At 30.0% G+C, this 17,748-nt stretch overlaps 1 protein-coding gene across 2 annotated transcripts in view; it reads left to right on the forward strand.

Annotated features, from left to right (window-relative positions):
* The first annotated feature begins 486 nt into the window (after positions 1-486).
* The window catches only part of LOC147078869 (acetylcholinesterase-like), a 215,291-nt gene continuing 198,029 nt past the window's right edge, over positions 487-17,748 (forward strand). The window contains exon 1 of one of the 2 annotated variants that reach the window (XM_085950597.1): positions 487-883. The gene's annotated coding sequence lies outside the window, so the exon portion shown is untranslated. The remainder of the gene's footprint in view (positions 884-17,748) is intronic. The other variant, XM_085950603.1, reaches the window with a different exon arrangement.

A 17,748-nucleotide genomic window follows, 5' to 3' on the forward strand; every position in this document is an offset into this window, starting at 1 on the left:
TTCTTTATATCGCTGTATTTTCATCAGTTTTTATAGCAGAATACTATACAAAATGTCATAAAATGTTATGTATTATCTATTTTACGCACCTCAATAATTGGCCTATTCGTAAAAGTTGTACGCTTTAAAGTAAGTATGCATATACCTCGAGTGCCTTCCCTGGGACACCCCTGGGGTCCCGGCGGAAGAGCGAGAGGCGTCCATATTACCTGCGTCTCCAAACCGGCGTCGCAACCGAAGTTCACTCTTCAAGGCGGAAAACTCACGAGCAGCATCACACCAGAAGTATACAAAAATATTAAAATAAGTACAAGAAAAAACCATCTTTTTTGTAGATCTTTGTATGTAGTTTGTTATTTATGGTCTAAACGCGCACGATATTCGTATAGTCTAGATTATCGTCATCGAAGCTGGCAGCTATACCGTAAAATCGTAGCGACAAATGCTTCAGTTTCGCCGCATCTACCGTCCGGTGCGGAGCGAATTTAACCTCTGATACATATCTCTATAACAATAACAAATACATATCAAATTGATACATATATACTACTGTACAGAAGTATTGTAATTGCATGCATTTTTTCAATTACCAACGCAAAAATTTAAGTACAAATAATTTAAAGTGACTTAACATTGTATTGTTCACGACTTTATTTGTTTTAATTTTTTTTTTATATATACAATATTGACGATTTCAAAAACTTTAAAAGTGCGGTGAGTGAATTTTTTACATTGTTTTAAATAAAAAAATACAAAATACCTGTTGTATAGTTTGTTGTTAACGACTTTTTTGTGTGTATCAATGTAATTTTGTTAATCTTGTTGTTCGGTGTTGTTTAAAAATGTTCTAATTTATTGTTTGCTGTTGTTCAACTATTGAAAGGTGAGATATATAATCAAAATAAATATTTAACTAGTATTAATTTAGAAATATATTAGAATTACTTATGCAAATGTGTTGTTAAACTTTAGTAAACTTTTAAACAAGCAAACTGAAACTCTCTCTCTTCTTTACAACCACCCACTGTATAAAATATTTGAATTCGTTCCATTACATAAAGAAGTTTTTTTTTTCAAATATTTAATTCATTATAAGTTTTTTAATATTCATGAGATAAAATTAACAAACATTGCTTATAGTATTATTTGAAACAAAAAACATGGAAGGATTCATTAAATTATTTTGTATAAATAATGTATTATTATATTTTTAATTTTATAGAATTAATAACGAATAATTTTATGGTTTTATAATTTTTATTTTATTTACATATTTCTCAAAACCTGCTGGTCTATTCTATACACAATGCGAATATCGATCGCTAAAATGATAGTATTTATTACATATTTGTATTGAGGTATTATAATAATTGTTAGCCGTCTAAACAGTCAAAACTGTCTATCTCGCTCTAAATTTTATCACAGCCAAGAAAGGTGCTATTAAAATATAGCACTTATTGCAGCAATTACAATCAACTTATTGTAATTGTTACAATAAGTGCTAATACTTTGATACAAACCCACCCTAAGTTTGATAATATTTATCACTTTATCACTTTAGCGGTCGATAAGTATAGAATAGACCCACTGAGTGTCATAATAATAATATGTACAATTAAAAAAAAGCTAAATAGTTAAATATTCTACGTTAAAAGTATTTTTTTTACAGTGGTGAGACTATTCATAAAAGAAACTTGAAATTTCTAAAAACAAAAAGTCTATTGACATCATACAAATGGGAAATATTAAACAATGTTTTTTGACGTAAGACACAATATGGGCTTTCGAGTACTGATTTTTAGACGTTGAAAAATTATTATTTCTAGATTAATCAATTACAATTTATAAATAATCAGTGGCAATTTGTATACCTAAAAGTAAGTACATAATGAATTGATATAGGTAATATTATTATGTCACTACGCACGATTATATAAATTATACAATAGGGTAGTTTTATAACCGTTTCAAATAAAATAACATTCGTTAGTTTGTAAAGGTATTTAAATATTTTATTTTCACTACAAAGGGACGCCACTGACTTGAGAAGGGTAATTTGAAAGTCTTTTGGCTTTTATTCCTTCGTCTAAAAGTTATTATTCGACATTAATTTACGTAACAATACACCAATTTGGAAGGGGAAAGTTTGTGACAAAGGAAGATAATATATATCGTAGACTTAATATTTTAAATCCATAATATATCTCAATTTTAAGCAAATGTTGAATACCATCATTGTTCTTTTAGAACGGAGTATGTGGGTTATTTTGTCGGACGTTGTATCACTAGAAAAGATTGTTAGCAATTAATTAATCAGGCTGTTTGGTTATAGCTCTGAATCCAATACACATTGAAGAAACACAATAATTTTGTGGCTATCATCGATCTATTCATTAGATCATCATGTGCCAATAATTAACAATTTTTGAAATTAATGGTAAATTACTTTACTTACAATAATGATTAGAGAAGAGAAAAATAAATTTGTATTATGCCACTTCTTAATCTATATAATTTAAAATCGATAACGACTAGCTTTATCAGCCTAATTACTATACATATATAATATTATTATAGTAATATATTATATAAATTATAAACCGATATTTATAAGTTTTAGTCGATTGATTTCATAGTAATTTATAATTACCCACTATGGCCTTGTGGTAAAGTGCTGGCTTATCATGTCATGGGTACCGGGTTTAAATCCCAGGTCTGGAAAATTCACATCTTGTTTTCCAATTGGTATTTTGGTGTATTGTAACATCAGTTAAAACAACCTCCACTTTATGGTGACCCATATGATCTAGTTAGCATAAAACATTGTGAAGTACCTAATAGTATTGTAATTTTAGTCATAATTTAGATTAACATTAATTTTAATATATTTTATGGTGTTAACTGTAAATTCTTGGTAGAAATCAGAAAAAATGGGAACTGAAATACCTAACGGGTATGGAGTAATAGGCAATCGATCTTGAATGTGGAAGAATATGGGATAAACTTAAACACATGTAAAATACGTCATTCTAAGCTTGTCGTTCTGACAACTGCTCTCGGTTTATGCACTGACGCTCATTTAATATTGGTGTATTTGAAGGTTGCAACACACTACTGCACGTCTATTATAATATTGTGTTTTTCATTTTTGTAGGACACTCACATATTCAAAACTCTGCATCAAAATGTAGTGTATTGGAGTTTAGCCTATCGGAATTATATTTATTAATCTATTTTGCGGTAAAAATGCATTATATTATTTAAAATAAAATACAATGTAAGTTCTAATTATTTTAATATTACTCAGGACTGGTTTCAAAGGGACATTGTCAGCTGATAATGTTTTTATTATGTATATAGGTATCATATTATGAGGCACCAAGGCCGAATGGATTTTTATTCTCGTCATGGGTACTTACGTTTGTATACCTACCAACGAAGAGCTCATGGACCTTTGTCGTCAGTCTGAGGGTAGAAGAAAAAATAAAAGGGAATTAATTACGGATTATACAGTGGTGTTTTGTTTAAATTGACAGCGTCACTATTGCAAAATAAGATAATTAGTTTTTAAAAATATACTAAGGAGGTTCTAAGAATATTATTGCTCGTAGTCTAGGAAATTTTCTATGCACGAATAGATCATATTTGTTAAGATCTTTGATCTACTGGTTGAAGAAGTATGCTGTCATTCTACTACCATGATGTTGTAGATTTTTTAAACAGTTTTAAGACCTGGTCGTGGATGGTTACCATGTTTGAGTCTTAATGAAAAGTGGTATTGCGAACAAACCAAGGGGCATCCATAATATTTCTAATATAATTGTTTTATATAGTCTGAAGCGCTTTAAAATATTTTATAGAATTTACATTTACCCAGACGGCAGCAGCGTATGTCGTAATGAGAGGGGTAATCGCGGTGTAGAGAAGTTCGCTTCTAAGGGCGAGTTTACTTTTTCTATGTATCATACGGCCAAGTCTGGCGTTCGAAACTTGCGCTTGGCACTTTTTGATTTGAAAATATTTATAATAATTACAAGATAAAAAGAGCTTTTTATATACCACGTTTTTATTAAATTTTCTGTTGAATCATATAAACTTGACAATTCTATGTATTAATAAATATAGAATACTGAAATGTCATTTTGACATTTCATATTGATTTCCATAGTAACCGCACGTATATATTAATAATTTAGTTGCTAGTACCCACTTAGCAATCAATAATAGTGAGAAGTAAATATTACTTTTAACGAATTTTTTCCGAAACATACAAAACAGAATTAACTGAAAATGAATTCAATTCTGCTTAAAGATTAAAATAATTAAGTTATTATTATTATTAATTATATTAATTATTATTAATTAATTAAAAGTATTAAAATAATGCATTGGCATCGTGTTCTGATATATTCTAAAAGTTTCAAATATCTAGCTAATCGGGAAGTTAGTTAAAAATCGATTGCAAGATTTGTACTGGATAAAAAACCACCGGACAAACAAGAATACGAGCTACAAGAAAAATGTGGTAAAATATCAGAAGTTCGACTAAAATTAGGAGTAAATAATACATTACAATACTACAGATATTTTTATACTAGTGATGTAAAATAAATAGCAAATTATTTATTAAAAATAATAACAATTCAGTTCCACCATGAATTGACAGTTAACAGCTATAAAAGAAAAAAGATAAGAATAGTACGTTATTAAATTGTAAGAAATTACCTGATCTTACCTGGCTAATCAGAAACATTATTATAATAGCATTTATGTACTTAAGCTGCATTAAATTAATATTACTACTTCAATACAATATAATGAAACATTATTAGGTATAATATATAAAATTATGAGAAATTTGAAGATAATTAACGGTCATTAGGTATCAACAGAAATACTTAATTGTTAACAAAAAATATAATATATTAATATTTAAAATAAAAACATACTTACTAACTGAATTATATGATTTAAAGGTTTGTTATAAGTTATAATATTATGAAAATATTACTTATTAATTATATTTATATTAACATGATAATATTTCCACTAATAATTAATTAATAAATTGACAATAAAATATATTGTTAAGTAACTTGATGGATATGCTAGCAAAATACGTGGTAGGTCGGTTTAAATTGTAAATCGTAAAGATTAAGCGATTGTGAATAGTAATAACGAAATATTTTTATAATACTCTGTATCTACACAAAACAATATTATCTGGTTGATGTTGATTGAAAGAAGCTCTTGAAGGCAGTTGGTTGGAATTTGAAATATTTTTTAAACTGTATCAATTCTTACAAAAAAAGATAAATCGAAAATAAATGTGAATTTATAATCTAAATAGTTATATTTGGGTAATGAGCAAGTATCTCAATCATTATATCGAATACAATAACGGAGAGGTCACGAAATTTAATCGCACATTCAACAGTTGTCAATAAATTATTTTATATCTATTAATTTATACAATTTATTGAGCGGTTCTGCTTAATATTAAAATAATACATAACTTTTAAGTATATACCTTAACTTATACCACTTTACATAATGAGATACGTAGATGAAGATTTAAATTATTTCTGACTTTCTTAAAATATTGTTCTTAACTAAATATATTAATAAACTATTTTTTATTCAACGAATAGTTTACAAAATTAAAGAATATAAAATTCTTTATTGAACATAATTATAATTTTAAAACATCCAGAGAAATATTATATAATCACTAGAAAATTAGAAAGCGCTTCAGAGAGAATCTTAAATAAGTTAATTTCGTCGCAATTAAATAGGACACATAGCTTAGTGGTTAAAGTACATGGGCGTGAATTTTAGTGTGTGTGGGTTTCAATAGCTGGCTTTCAAAAATATGTTTTCTAGTGGTTTTATATTTTACGTAAAAATAGTCATTACAATATTTATATTATTCACCAAAATATCCATGTAATCCAGGGGTATCCATTATTATTCATGCCGCACCCTTAGGAAGTTTTCTAATGTTCAGATCTACAAAATCATTTATCCCCTTAAAAATAAATCTTACCCACAATAAAAATTCAACGAGAATCCGTTTTCTAAAACTTTTGAATGATTGTTTTTCTTCATTCTCACATCCCATGAAGGTGAGTGCGCTAAAGGTTGAGAACTTCTGGATAGGTAGATGAAACCGACCCTGATCGATGTAGATAGATAATGTAGATCAAATACTATATATTATATTGTGTTATCAATAATTACAAGCATGATTAATATCTAATGGCTTTCTTTCTACACAAACAATAAATTATTGTGTCCAAGATATCTGTAAAAAAAACCAACCAGTAACCTAAAAAATTAATTAAACTGATTGTTATCAAAAATTAAGTTATTTTAATCATAATATACTCCCAACAATTTAACATTATTTGGCCAGTAGGCAATTTCATTCCATACATAATTTAATTTTAATGGTATAGTTATTAAAAAGCCATCAATCGTGAAGTCATGATTGAATTAAATGCCTACCCAATATTTACAGTTTGGTGAGTAATTTGTTTATTTTTAAATATCACAGGTGACGCTAACTAGTAAATTAGTAAATCATCATGATGAATTTAAATCGACTGAATACAATCTTTGAAATTCATTTCACGTTCGTTATACTCTGGTTTTTTCTAATTTATTTATTTAGAGGCGGAGTTAATAGAGGAGAAAATAAGAATTCATAATTTTAAATTCTTCTCTTTTTTATTATTAAATGTAGAAATCACGTGGGACACTATGACCATATACATTATACATCGTCGTGTAAGGAAAACAATATAGTCATCGTCATAGATGTGAACCTATTTTGCTTATCGGATCAATATCAAATAAAAAATATTTCAGAATGTGGCATATATATTCAATTCTATATTAGAATCTATTCGAAATGTAGTTGACGTTAGTATACAAAACTACAAGGCTCTTCGTAAATTGAAGGCAAAAAATCTGTTGTTGATCTATTGTTGATATGCCGGTGTTAAATATACATATATTTTAGTATGTACATGCAATAACATTGTTATTTTCTCATCAACTATATTGTAGTCAATTACCATGGTGATTTTTTTTATTTTGATTTAAATGATTTAAATATCAACACCTGAATCACTTATGTTATCAGTATATATTTCTTGGTGTAAAATTTGGCAAGTATTTATTTTGTAATACACGTTAGCTATGCTTCTAGTTAATTTACATAACATCGGTTGACCATCGAGTGGTCCACTTTTCAGCTGTCAAAATCAGATCCCAGATTGCTTGACAATTGATTCGCCCTTTCTCGTTTCAAATTGAATTATGAAAAATTATCAAATCAAATATATTAACTATCAGTGTTATTTATAAATGATATACATGCCTGTTATTCACCAGCTGTCAAAGTCAGACTAGTCCTTTACACGAAAACCGGTGATAATATTGATTTCCAAAAAATATGTAGCATTAATCTATGCATTATATTTGTAGAAAGTGTATTAATGCTAGTGTATTATTTATCATTTAACTCATCTATCCAAATTAAACCATTCCCTGTGTAAAGGCTTACACTGATCGTCACTTCCAATTATTAATAACACAGAACCACTAAATCAGATGAACTCCTATGTCTCCAAGATACGTTAAAATGATCTAAAACTAAGAATACTCCAACAAGCAAACACGACAGACGCGTCAGTATGAGCACTCTATAGACAATGACAGGTAATCCATAGACAACGGGAGGGGCAAAAAGTAGGACTAGTCGTGTCATGTATCGGCTTTCTTCTTAGGTGGGCAATGCATAGGCACTTCTGGCATTAAAGGAAAAGACATTTTAAAGTACTTTTTGATACTAAAAATCTGACGTAGAATCCGCTATATACATGTGTGTAAACCTTAACTGAGTTCACGTTATATAAGATTAGTAAAAATATTTTTTTTCAATATATGCAATTCTCGAAAATACTGAGATTTAAATTAATTATTCATTTTGTAAGTAACGTTTAAAATAGTTTTATTGTGATTACAATTCATTGCCATGATCGATCCTCAGACGGTCATATTATTATTATATCATATTATTTTGTTTTTACGAGAAGTGGATGATAGCTACTTGCTCATCCTGCTCCTACAAAAAGTCACTCTGAGTATAAATACACACTGAAAAAACAACATTTGAATTTGCCAATACCAGATTTGAAAATTTGGAAAACAAGGTTAATGCGATTTATTTTGTATAATAAATCAATTTATCCGTCAAAATAATATTTTTAAATTATTATTAGTTATAATATAAAATAATATGTATAGTTTTTGTCCTTCCAGCAATCCAAAATTGACTATTATTTCTCAATCAATCTGATTACGCATTTGATCTCTAGAAGCATACGTTTCGGGAATGGGACAACTTGGCACCAGGACAATTTTATACAGAAAGTAGACGAGGAATATTAATCGGTTTCTATCTACTACTTAGTAGTTTTAATTCATTTTGCTCTTAACATAATGTTTTTTTTATTGCGGATTGAGAATTATCACGCCTGAGGTTTTATATACAAATAAAAGAACTTTCTTCCCATTGGAACTTAAACATATGCACAATAAATTTTTTATTTACGTGTGCATATTTCAATTCTCACAAAGTATTAAAAAATATAGGTAATTTACACTGTGTAATACTGGGTCTCACAAATACACATATTGGCTTTTAAATTTTTGTTTGAATCAGACTACCTATAGACCGAATAGGTTGAGCAAGTGGCTAACATCCATTTCTCGTAAAAACAGAAATTTGTTATTACAAAACTAATATGTATAGACTCATATGATCTTATCAGGATCGGACATGGTAAAAAAATATTCACGAATGTCTATTTATTTTCGAATTGCATTCGATTCCGTGGCGGACAGTTGTCCTGGTGCCGAATCGTCCAAGACCCTACTTTCCGTAGTTACAAATGGTCAATTGATATTATTATATTTAGATTTGATCGTAATCTCGATTCGCTTAAAACGTATTAATCATACTTTAAGAAAAAAATAAAACTGGTATGACAAATTGCCACACTTAGTCAATACGCTACTGAGTACTTAGTGGTTATGAATTATGATTCGTAAAGCTCACAAGTATAACCAACTTCAAAGGTATCCTTGGAAAAAGGTTATACAGTATGTAAATGCAATTATATTCATATGAACAAACCGAGTCAAAGCAATAAAGTAGGGGCGGGGCAATAAAAATATCGCAGCATTAATCACTTGTAATTAAGGGTCATTTAAACTAATGGTACAGGTGTATTTTTTCTTATATTTGACGAAAAATTGATTTTTCGATTATGTAGGTTGGTACAGTATTTTAATTGCTACCAATCAGTATAATAATATATATTTCAAAGCAATTAGTTTTCAACTGAAGCTTTTTAGTAAGTGAATATTATCGATGTTTGAGGCTTTCACGGTTGTTTTTTTTTATCGTAGTAGATTTTTGGGTTTCCATCATGTGTCCTTCTTCCTAATTTTCTCGACGTTCTTTCATATGATCTCTTGATAATGGCTTCTGCAATGAGCCCGAAACGTCGAGGAAAGAAAGACACATTGTGGAAACCCAAAAATCTACTATGATGATAATTATTGTTCGTATCAATTAGCTTAGAGTTAATGATGTTTATCTAATGACAATATGTTAGCGACTTTGAAATAAATTAATGTGGACGCTTTTGATGACCGAACGGTAATGTGTCAGCTAATAATGTCAAATTCAACTTTTTTTTAACATATATAGTGAACATTACAAATTTTTAATTTAAGACGTTCACAACATGACATTTAGAAGAAAAGAAATATTGCTAAAACAGTATTATATATAAAAAAGAAATATATCAGCATTAAACAGTAGAAAAGTGTAAATACAAAAAATATAAATTAGATACAAGGGGGTACACCGAGTGAGCTAAGCAGACCCTATTTACAGAATTTATAAAACAATGCCCACCTTTAATACTCATCCTCACGCAGGTGAAATATGTCATTATCCTCGTTATCCTCGCAATTGCCATTACCAATGGAAGGATAGTTCTGCACGTTGGGAGAACATACAACGAATGCTCCCAATTCTCTCGATGTCGTCGGTCCTAAGTTCAAATTCCGGGTCTGTCAAATTCAATTGTTGTTTTTTTTTAATATGTGTTTGGACCTAAAGTATGGACCTGATAGATTGAGAAAGAGGTTAATATCCATTTCTCATAAAATTTTAAAAAAAAAATCTATTGATACAACCTCCACTGTGTGGGTGGCTCATATCACGATCCTTTTATAATCGAACATGGGAAAGCGAATTAAATGTCGCAAGCCTAATACTAAAAGGTTCTAGGTGTTCATCATTGAGAAAACAATCCCAACAATGTAGTAGTATTCTATGCTGCCTCTTTGTTAGTTTTGTTTCACCAAGGACAGACACTTAGAAACTTGTAGGTCTCCACTCGCGATGTATTAGTTTTGTTTATATAATAAAACTGTTTAAAACCCTTATTATATATTTAAGCTACATTTTCTTTGGGAATTGACCTATGTAAATAAAGAAAAAACCATAAAGCCGAATATTATTATAGATAGCATAAAAATACGTTTTTAAAAAAGTAGTATAATTTTTAGACTTCAGATACAATGATATTACTATCACTCCACACCATTTCCTTGATTTTGTCATGTAGGTGTGAATGTTAAAATTTTGTATAAATGTATTAATGATAACGTAGGTCAGTTATTGCGAACCTTTTTATATAGGTGTGTTAAATTATATGCAAAAAAGTCAAAATCGATCAAAATATAAATACAATTATTAAAATAATACTAATGTAATACAATGAATTATTGTAAATTTATTAATACATATTGATAGATATGGGTTTACGTAGGGTGTTGATTTATACTTTTCACTTATTAAAAACACTGATTCAGCGACATTAAGTATATTTTACTTGACAAGTAACAATTCGTTACGACAACATTTGTAAACGCACGCTTTGGCGCGGAGGTGGCAAATCGTATTTACAGGCGACGTTCAAGGTTCAAGGGTAGGTTACCGACTGACTGTCCCGTACCTACTCTCGATCCTTCATCCGCCCAGAAACTAGATAACGGTAACTTTCTTTTCGTTTGTTTCGCTGTGCGTGCATCCTGGTCTAGCCTTGACTCATTTACAGTTACAATAATATCATCATATTCCCAACTCTGTCGATTGGAGGATTTTTGATGGGGAATTTAGGCATTATGATAATATAATAAATATTATTTGGTATCAATATATATATATATATATATATATATATATATATATATATATATATATATATATATATATATATATATATATATTCTAAAATTACACATTTATTTGAGATAAAAATATTTAATACATTTTGTTGTTTGTCTAACGTTAATTTATTTATTCGTGGTTTATAAAAATAATTCATCGACAAAAATAGTTGTTCGTAGTGACGTTTACCGAAAGACAGTCAAAATGGCGTTTTACCATTTATTCATTGTAATAAACGTATAAAAAACGTAAAAAGTATAAAAACATATGATTTAAACCATTGCGTAATCTATTCGAACGCCGATAAAAATAAAATTCAAATTGCTAGATGAAGTAGTTTTAAAAATATTGTAAAATTAAGTAAGTATATCGTCACTGTTCTGGCAGAAGACACTAATTCGAAAAAATTACATATTGAGTTACTTATACCAAAATGTTCCTTAGTTCAAACTTTACCATCTGGAAACCTTCTTAATAAATATACAGTCTTTATTTTAAAGTCATCCTTTTTACGATTACTTAATAAACTCACATGATAGACCATTTCAAACATTTTAACAACTTCAAAGTCAAATTACTCAAAACTAGTATTCTCCAGTTAGTGTGTTCTGCTAGAACAGAGACGATATAAATTACTAAACTTCTAACATTGCCTGCGTGTCACATAAAAATATTCGGTGTATCATTGGTTCGCCATCCCTGACCTAGGCCTTGTGTTCATGTATGATGCGTCGTGTCATTCAACTTCAGAAGTTTTTGAAGCTACAGCTATCTACCTATAACGTATTATAATCGATAAACTTATTAAAAATGTCAAATATTTATACAAAAAAAAACTAAAATGGTTAGATAACGTCAATCAATGTCGCAATGAAAACATTTGAACAATACTTTGTTGACAGATTATGTTTGACATATCACCGGTGAAAACAAAGAGAAATAAATAAATAAATGAAATCGTACAGAAAAGTATAATATTTCGATTTGAAGGCTGATAAGGGTTCGTGCTCCGTTAAAATATTACTATTATATTTATTTTCTGTTTAGAAAATTTGTGTTTAAATAATTTTGAGTAAACTTTGTTAATTTATCTTTAGAAACATTTCGAAAGCAGTGGTTATTACTGCGTGAAAAACTTTATTATTCAAGGCTTATGTTATACATTTCGAAAAATTAATAAAGCAAGTTTGTATAGAAAACGATATAATTTTGATTGTTATCATTAGAAGCAATGTAGAGTAAAACACGACAAATAAAATTTATAATAATTTACATGGTAAAATATGATAGCTACAACACAAACATTGACCCTCTAAACCAACCTACCCCACACTACACTCTGTATAAATTATTAAGGCTATACTTCAGTTGGGGCACGGTCTAAAACGATCGTGACTACGCGACGCAAAGATTGTGCAAACGACGCGTGCAGAATAAAACATAATTCGTCATCAAAAGTCAACATGTGATCATTTAATGTTATGTTTATTGTTCTATTAGTAATAATAATAGTAATGTATTCATTGACATGTTTTATTTTTCAAGCAAAAGGGGTAACGTTTGTTAGTCATCTTTACACGATTTAAGAATTAATTCCCTAGTCGCCATCACAAAACAAGTTAACGTGTTTACAGCTCGACTTTTGTTCTCCGATTGCAAGCGAGTCCGAAATTTCGTCGCACCTACAGTTGAAAATTATTTGCCGTTTTACTGAAGTATGCTCTTAACCGTATCACGACGCTACAGTTTAGATGTGAAGCATCAGGATTTTTTTTCGCATGTGAATGTTTCAGGAGCAGATAGATACCCAAGACTAAGTATGGTTTGACTGATTTTATTGTGACTCATTCGAATTCATTTGCCTATGAGAGAGAGTACAGTGAATTAACAACAAATAAATTACTAAAAATAAATTTGGTGGGCACAACAGCTGATTGAACTAACTTGAGCATCTCGTTCTTTTCCTAACATATATGTTCGGACATTCCCAGAAAACTTGGATTGCATTCTGTAGTTCTCCGCCACATGGACATATTGGTCGGCTCATAAGTCCATGCTTATAGAGCTTGGCAGTGAATCCACAATCAGATGTGAATCATGATCATTTCACGCAAAGGTTTTTAAACATTTTTACGTTCAACCCAATGTATTATTAGTAGAAATTTTTCAGGAAGAAATTTTCAGGAAATTTTCCCAAAATTCTAGAGCTTTTTACATCGGGCATTTTTTTGCGGAGTTGTTAAGGGATTGCATCCAGATTGAAAGTCGAGGGTTTTTTAAAACTCGTTTAGCTATATTCTAGCCTAATATATTGTTGTAGAATATTTAAATCGACGTTGAGAGTCCGTCCATTGTTTGGTTATTATAAAAAAATCAGGGGTATTGTGCGTAGCGAGAAAACTCCAGTCGGTATACTGGACAAAGTCTTTAATTTTGAGACGATACCAGTTAAACCCGGACAACACAAACAAAGACCACACGTGAACCAACATATCTGCATCACAATCGGTCTTAATCGAGCATATTTCGAGGACCTACGCTTAGATCTGAAGTATCAGAAGTTGTTTACACCTGGTGATATCACAGGAACAGATACCCAAGATCGAGGTTTCTACGCTCTCAAGTAATCTTTGTTAGAGTTTACAGTGATTTAATTTAATAAAATATGCTCATAAAAGAGAACATTATGAATAACTAACAATAATCAACATTGCAATACAAAAAAAAAATACGAATAAACAAATTTACTTTTGTGTATGGGAACCTAAGTTTTAAACTACCGTTTGTCTTATATTATGTACAATTATTCGATTGTTTTGATAAATTCTCTAAAAAGATATAGTGTGTTGTAATTATAGAATATGATGTCAAAACAATTCAACAAATTTACATAATATAAGAGAAAATGTAGTTTAAAACTAAGGTACTCATTTCACTAAAACCAAAATACTGTCTTTTTACTTAGCAGGGAAAAATGAAACAACGCATTTTTTAAAAGAAACATAGTTGGCCTTTGTAGCAATCAAGTTAGATAGCCCAATGTTACCAACACAACAGCTAGTTGGACCAAATCAAACCGGGACGATTGGCAACCCTAATCATTACACATGAGCAAACGCACAATAAAAATATAATATTATGCATTTTTTTATCAAACCACGTAATCGAAACCATTATGCATGACACCAGAGATGGTTATTATATCAACTAGGCCACTGTCAACATTAACAAAACTCACTTTTAATGTTGCAATAGCTTTTATTTTGTAGCATTGCAGGTAGGCAATGTCAATGAATGTCATCGAAAAGTGGCAATAACTTACGTGAATATGTACTAACCACACCCTATACTGTATGCTTATCTCCAATACTAATGAATGAAAAATTTAACCACTGGACTGTAACTATATTGAAACAATGCTTCTAATCAACTGAAAAATATAATATTATATTTTTGTAAATTATGAAAATTGGCAACATTTTTTTTGTTTTTTAAGTTTGTTTTGCAACATGCTCAAATTATTGGTATAAAAACAAAACAATCTTTCTTCTCGTGTATAAAATGGTATAAAATTAAATCATTATTTACGTGCGCATATTTAAATTCTCAACAATTATTAAAATAATATAGTAATATTTTATATATAAGCATTAAATATATATTTTAAAAGTACCTATAATTCACGAACGTCTATTTATTTTCAAATTTCATTTGACTCGGTAGCGCCCAGTTGTCCCGGTGCCGAATCGTCGTAGACCTCTCAAATTCTATTGGATGATACATTTAAGTCAATAGCCCCACCAAACGTACCACACCCGGTCTTAATCGGGGGAATCACGACACCCTACGTTTGGATGTGAAGTATTACTATTTTTTGTGATAGGGAGCAGTTACCTAAAACTGAGGTGACCATGCACTCAATTGTACTTTAATATGAAAACAAAACAATATCAAAAATAAACGTTTGTGAAAATACCGAGGTACCTATGACAAATAAAACAAAAAGCAAATGTCTTGTCTCGTTCTTCTATCATAAATAAATATCGATTTGCCACTCGTCGTGAATATTGAAAGTTTTAGTTTTCTTTTAGCCACTCATTGCACTCCTCGTCAAACTACAATTTTGTGAACATTGACTACTATCCGAAGATAGAAGTAAACTACGCCTCAGTTAAAAGCATGGGGGATTCACATTTTTTGAAGCAATACGACTAAGTGACGTGGGCTTCCTCATAGTTAATTTGAAAACGATTTTTAACTAGCTGTCTAATGGAATAAAAAAAAGAAATGGTTAATGCTTAATCTTCAAAATATAAATGTTTTTTGCGGCCTAATTACTATAGTGCTATGATATGCCTCAATATTACGCTAACTGATATAAGATATTATGTTTTATTCGAACACCACCTGAAAATAATACTATAGAATTAATATGAGAAAATATAAATAATATTGACCTTCACGATAGCTTGCAGCCACTCACGCAACATCAACGCAATAATCAAAGTCGATTAACAAAAAAATAGGTACGAATATAAACAAATATACTTAATATGTTTATACTGTTACTAGTTTTAGTACTAACAAAACGTATCTCAGTTAAAACGTAGCTATAATATAGTACAATAATTTATCCAAATACATTATAACTGATGAGTTCAGACGATAATTAAAAACCCGTTGCTCAAATTTATCATAATATTAAATTATTATATTATAATATCTGTCGATATCAAACCTTTTAATCAAGCAGTAAAATGTTAACCTCTCAAATAAATAGTCGACCCACGCATATTGTGTTTGTCTTAATATTACAGAAAATTATTATATACTAATTTCACATAGATAGTTAAATTAATTCAATTTTTACGGAGCGCACAAAATTATGTTTTTGCTAATTGATTTTCAAATGCAAATAACACGTTAATTACACAATTAATTAATTAAAAGAGCCCGTATAGTTAAAATGTGTCACAATTAAGCATGGCAGTCGTAGCATAGTTGTAATGCACAGGGCGCGATACCCAAGAGACACAGGTACGATTCTTGCCAGGTGTCTTACTTTTTTCAAGAAAGATTTTTTCTATTGGCTATATTTTCTCATGAGTTTTTTTCAGAATTATTTATGTTGAATCATTTAAGGCTATACTTCAGCTGGGGCACAGTCTAAAACGATCGTGACTACGTGACACGAAGATTGTGCAAACGACGCGTGCAGAACAAAACATAGTTTTTGTCATAAAAATTCAACATGTGTTCATTTAATGTTATGTTTATTGTTCTATTAATAATAATAATAATATATTCATTGACATGTTTTCTTTTTCAAGTAAATGGGTAACGTTTTCTAGTCATCTTTATACGATTTAAGAATTAATTCCCCCGACGCCATCACAAAACAAATTGACGTGTTCACAGCGCGACTTTCGCTCTCCGATTGGCAGCGAGTCCGAAATTTGTCGCACCTATAGTTGAAAATTATTTGCCGTTTCACTGAAGTGTGCTCTTGATTGATTCATTTGTAGTTCTGTGATGGTGTTTTGATAGGAAACCAGCGCTCATAAGATGGAAATTGTCTCGCATATAGGAAATAATAGTAGGCCATATTGCGGTGTGCTGAATGTGACGAGGCAAGCAAAATCAGCCAATCAGGTCGCTACAGAAATTGAATCCAAACTCACGCCGCAAGTCTAATATTGCACAGTGTCGGTCGTGTTTTTACTGCCGATGGAAAAGTTATGTAGCTATTGCAACGAATGAAAACTCTGAACGAATACATTTACTGATGGAATTGTGATTAGATAGATAACAATAATTAAGCTGATGTACGGCTTCCGTTTTGCTGTAATATTATGACTCAGTTTGGTTTATGCATAGCTTAATGAATTCAAAAAAATTAACCAACAATACGTATAATATAATATTTGAGGCTTTCACGGTTGTTTTTTATCGTAGTATATTCTTGGGTTTCCACCGTGTCTTTTTCTTCTTTCTTTACTCTACGTTTGCTCTTAGCTAATCGGATTCCTTTTGACATTCTTAGAGCAACGTTTACATTCACATACCTACACTACATTTTCATCATAAAACATATCGTCTCTTGATAATAGCCTCTGCAACGAGCCCGAAACGTCGAGTAAAGAAGGATGAAGAAAACACGGTGGAAACCCAAGAATATACTACGATAATACGTATAATATTAATAATATACCCTTAATCCAACGAAATCAAATAAATATGAATGAAAAAGTGTGCACATTTTTGTTGTATCGCCCAAAATACACCAAAACTATTATGGTTTAGATTAGGCAGAGTTTAATTTATTGATTTTTAAAAACCTCACCAATACCATCTGTAAATTGTAATCTTAGTTCGATAAAAACAGATAGTATGACTAACAAACTTTAATATGTACTATTTATGGTGGATCT

Source organism: Rhyacophila brunnea, unplaced genomic scaffold, assembly GCF_057557595.1.
Source record: "Rhyacophila brunnea isolate RB1 unplaced genomic scaffold, BYU_Rbru_1.0 scaffold_10, whole genome shotgun sequence".
Classification (NCBI taxonomy): Eukaryota; Metazoa; Arthropoda; class Insecta; order Trichoptera; family Rhyacophilidae; genus Rhyacophila; species Rhyacophila brunnea.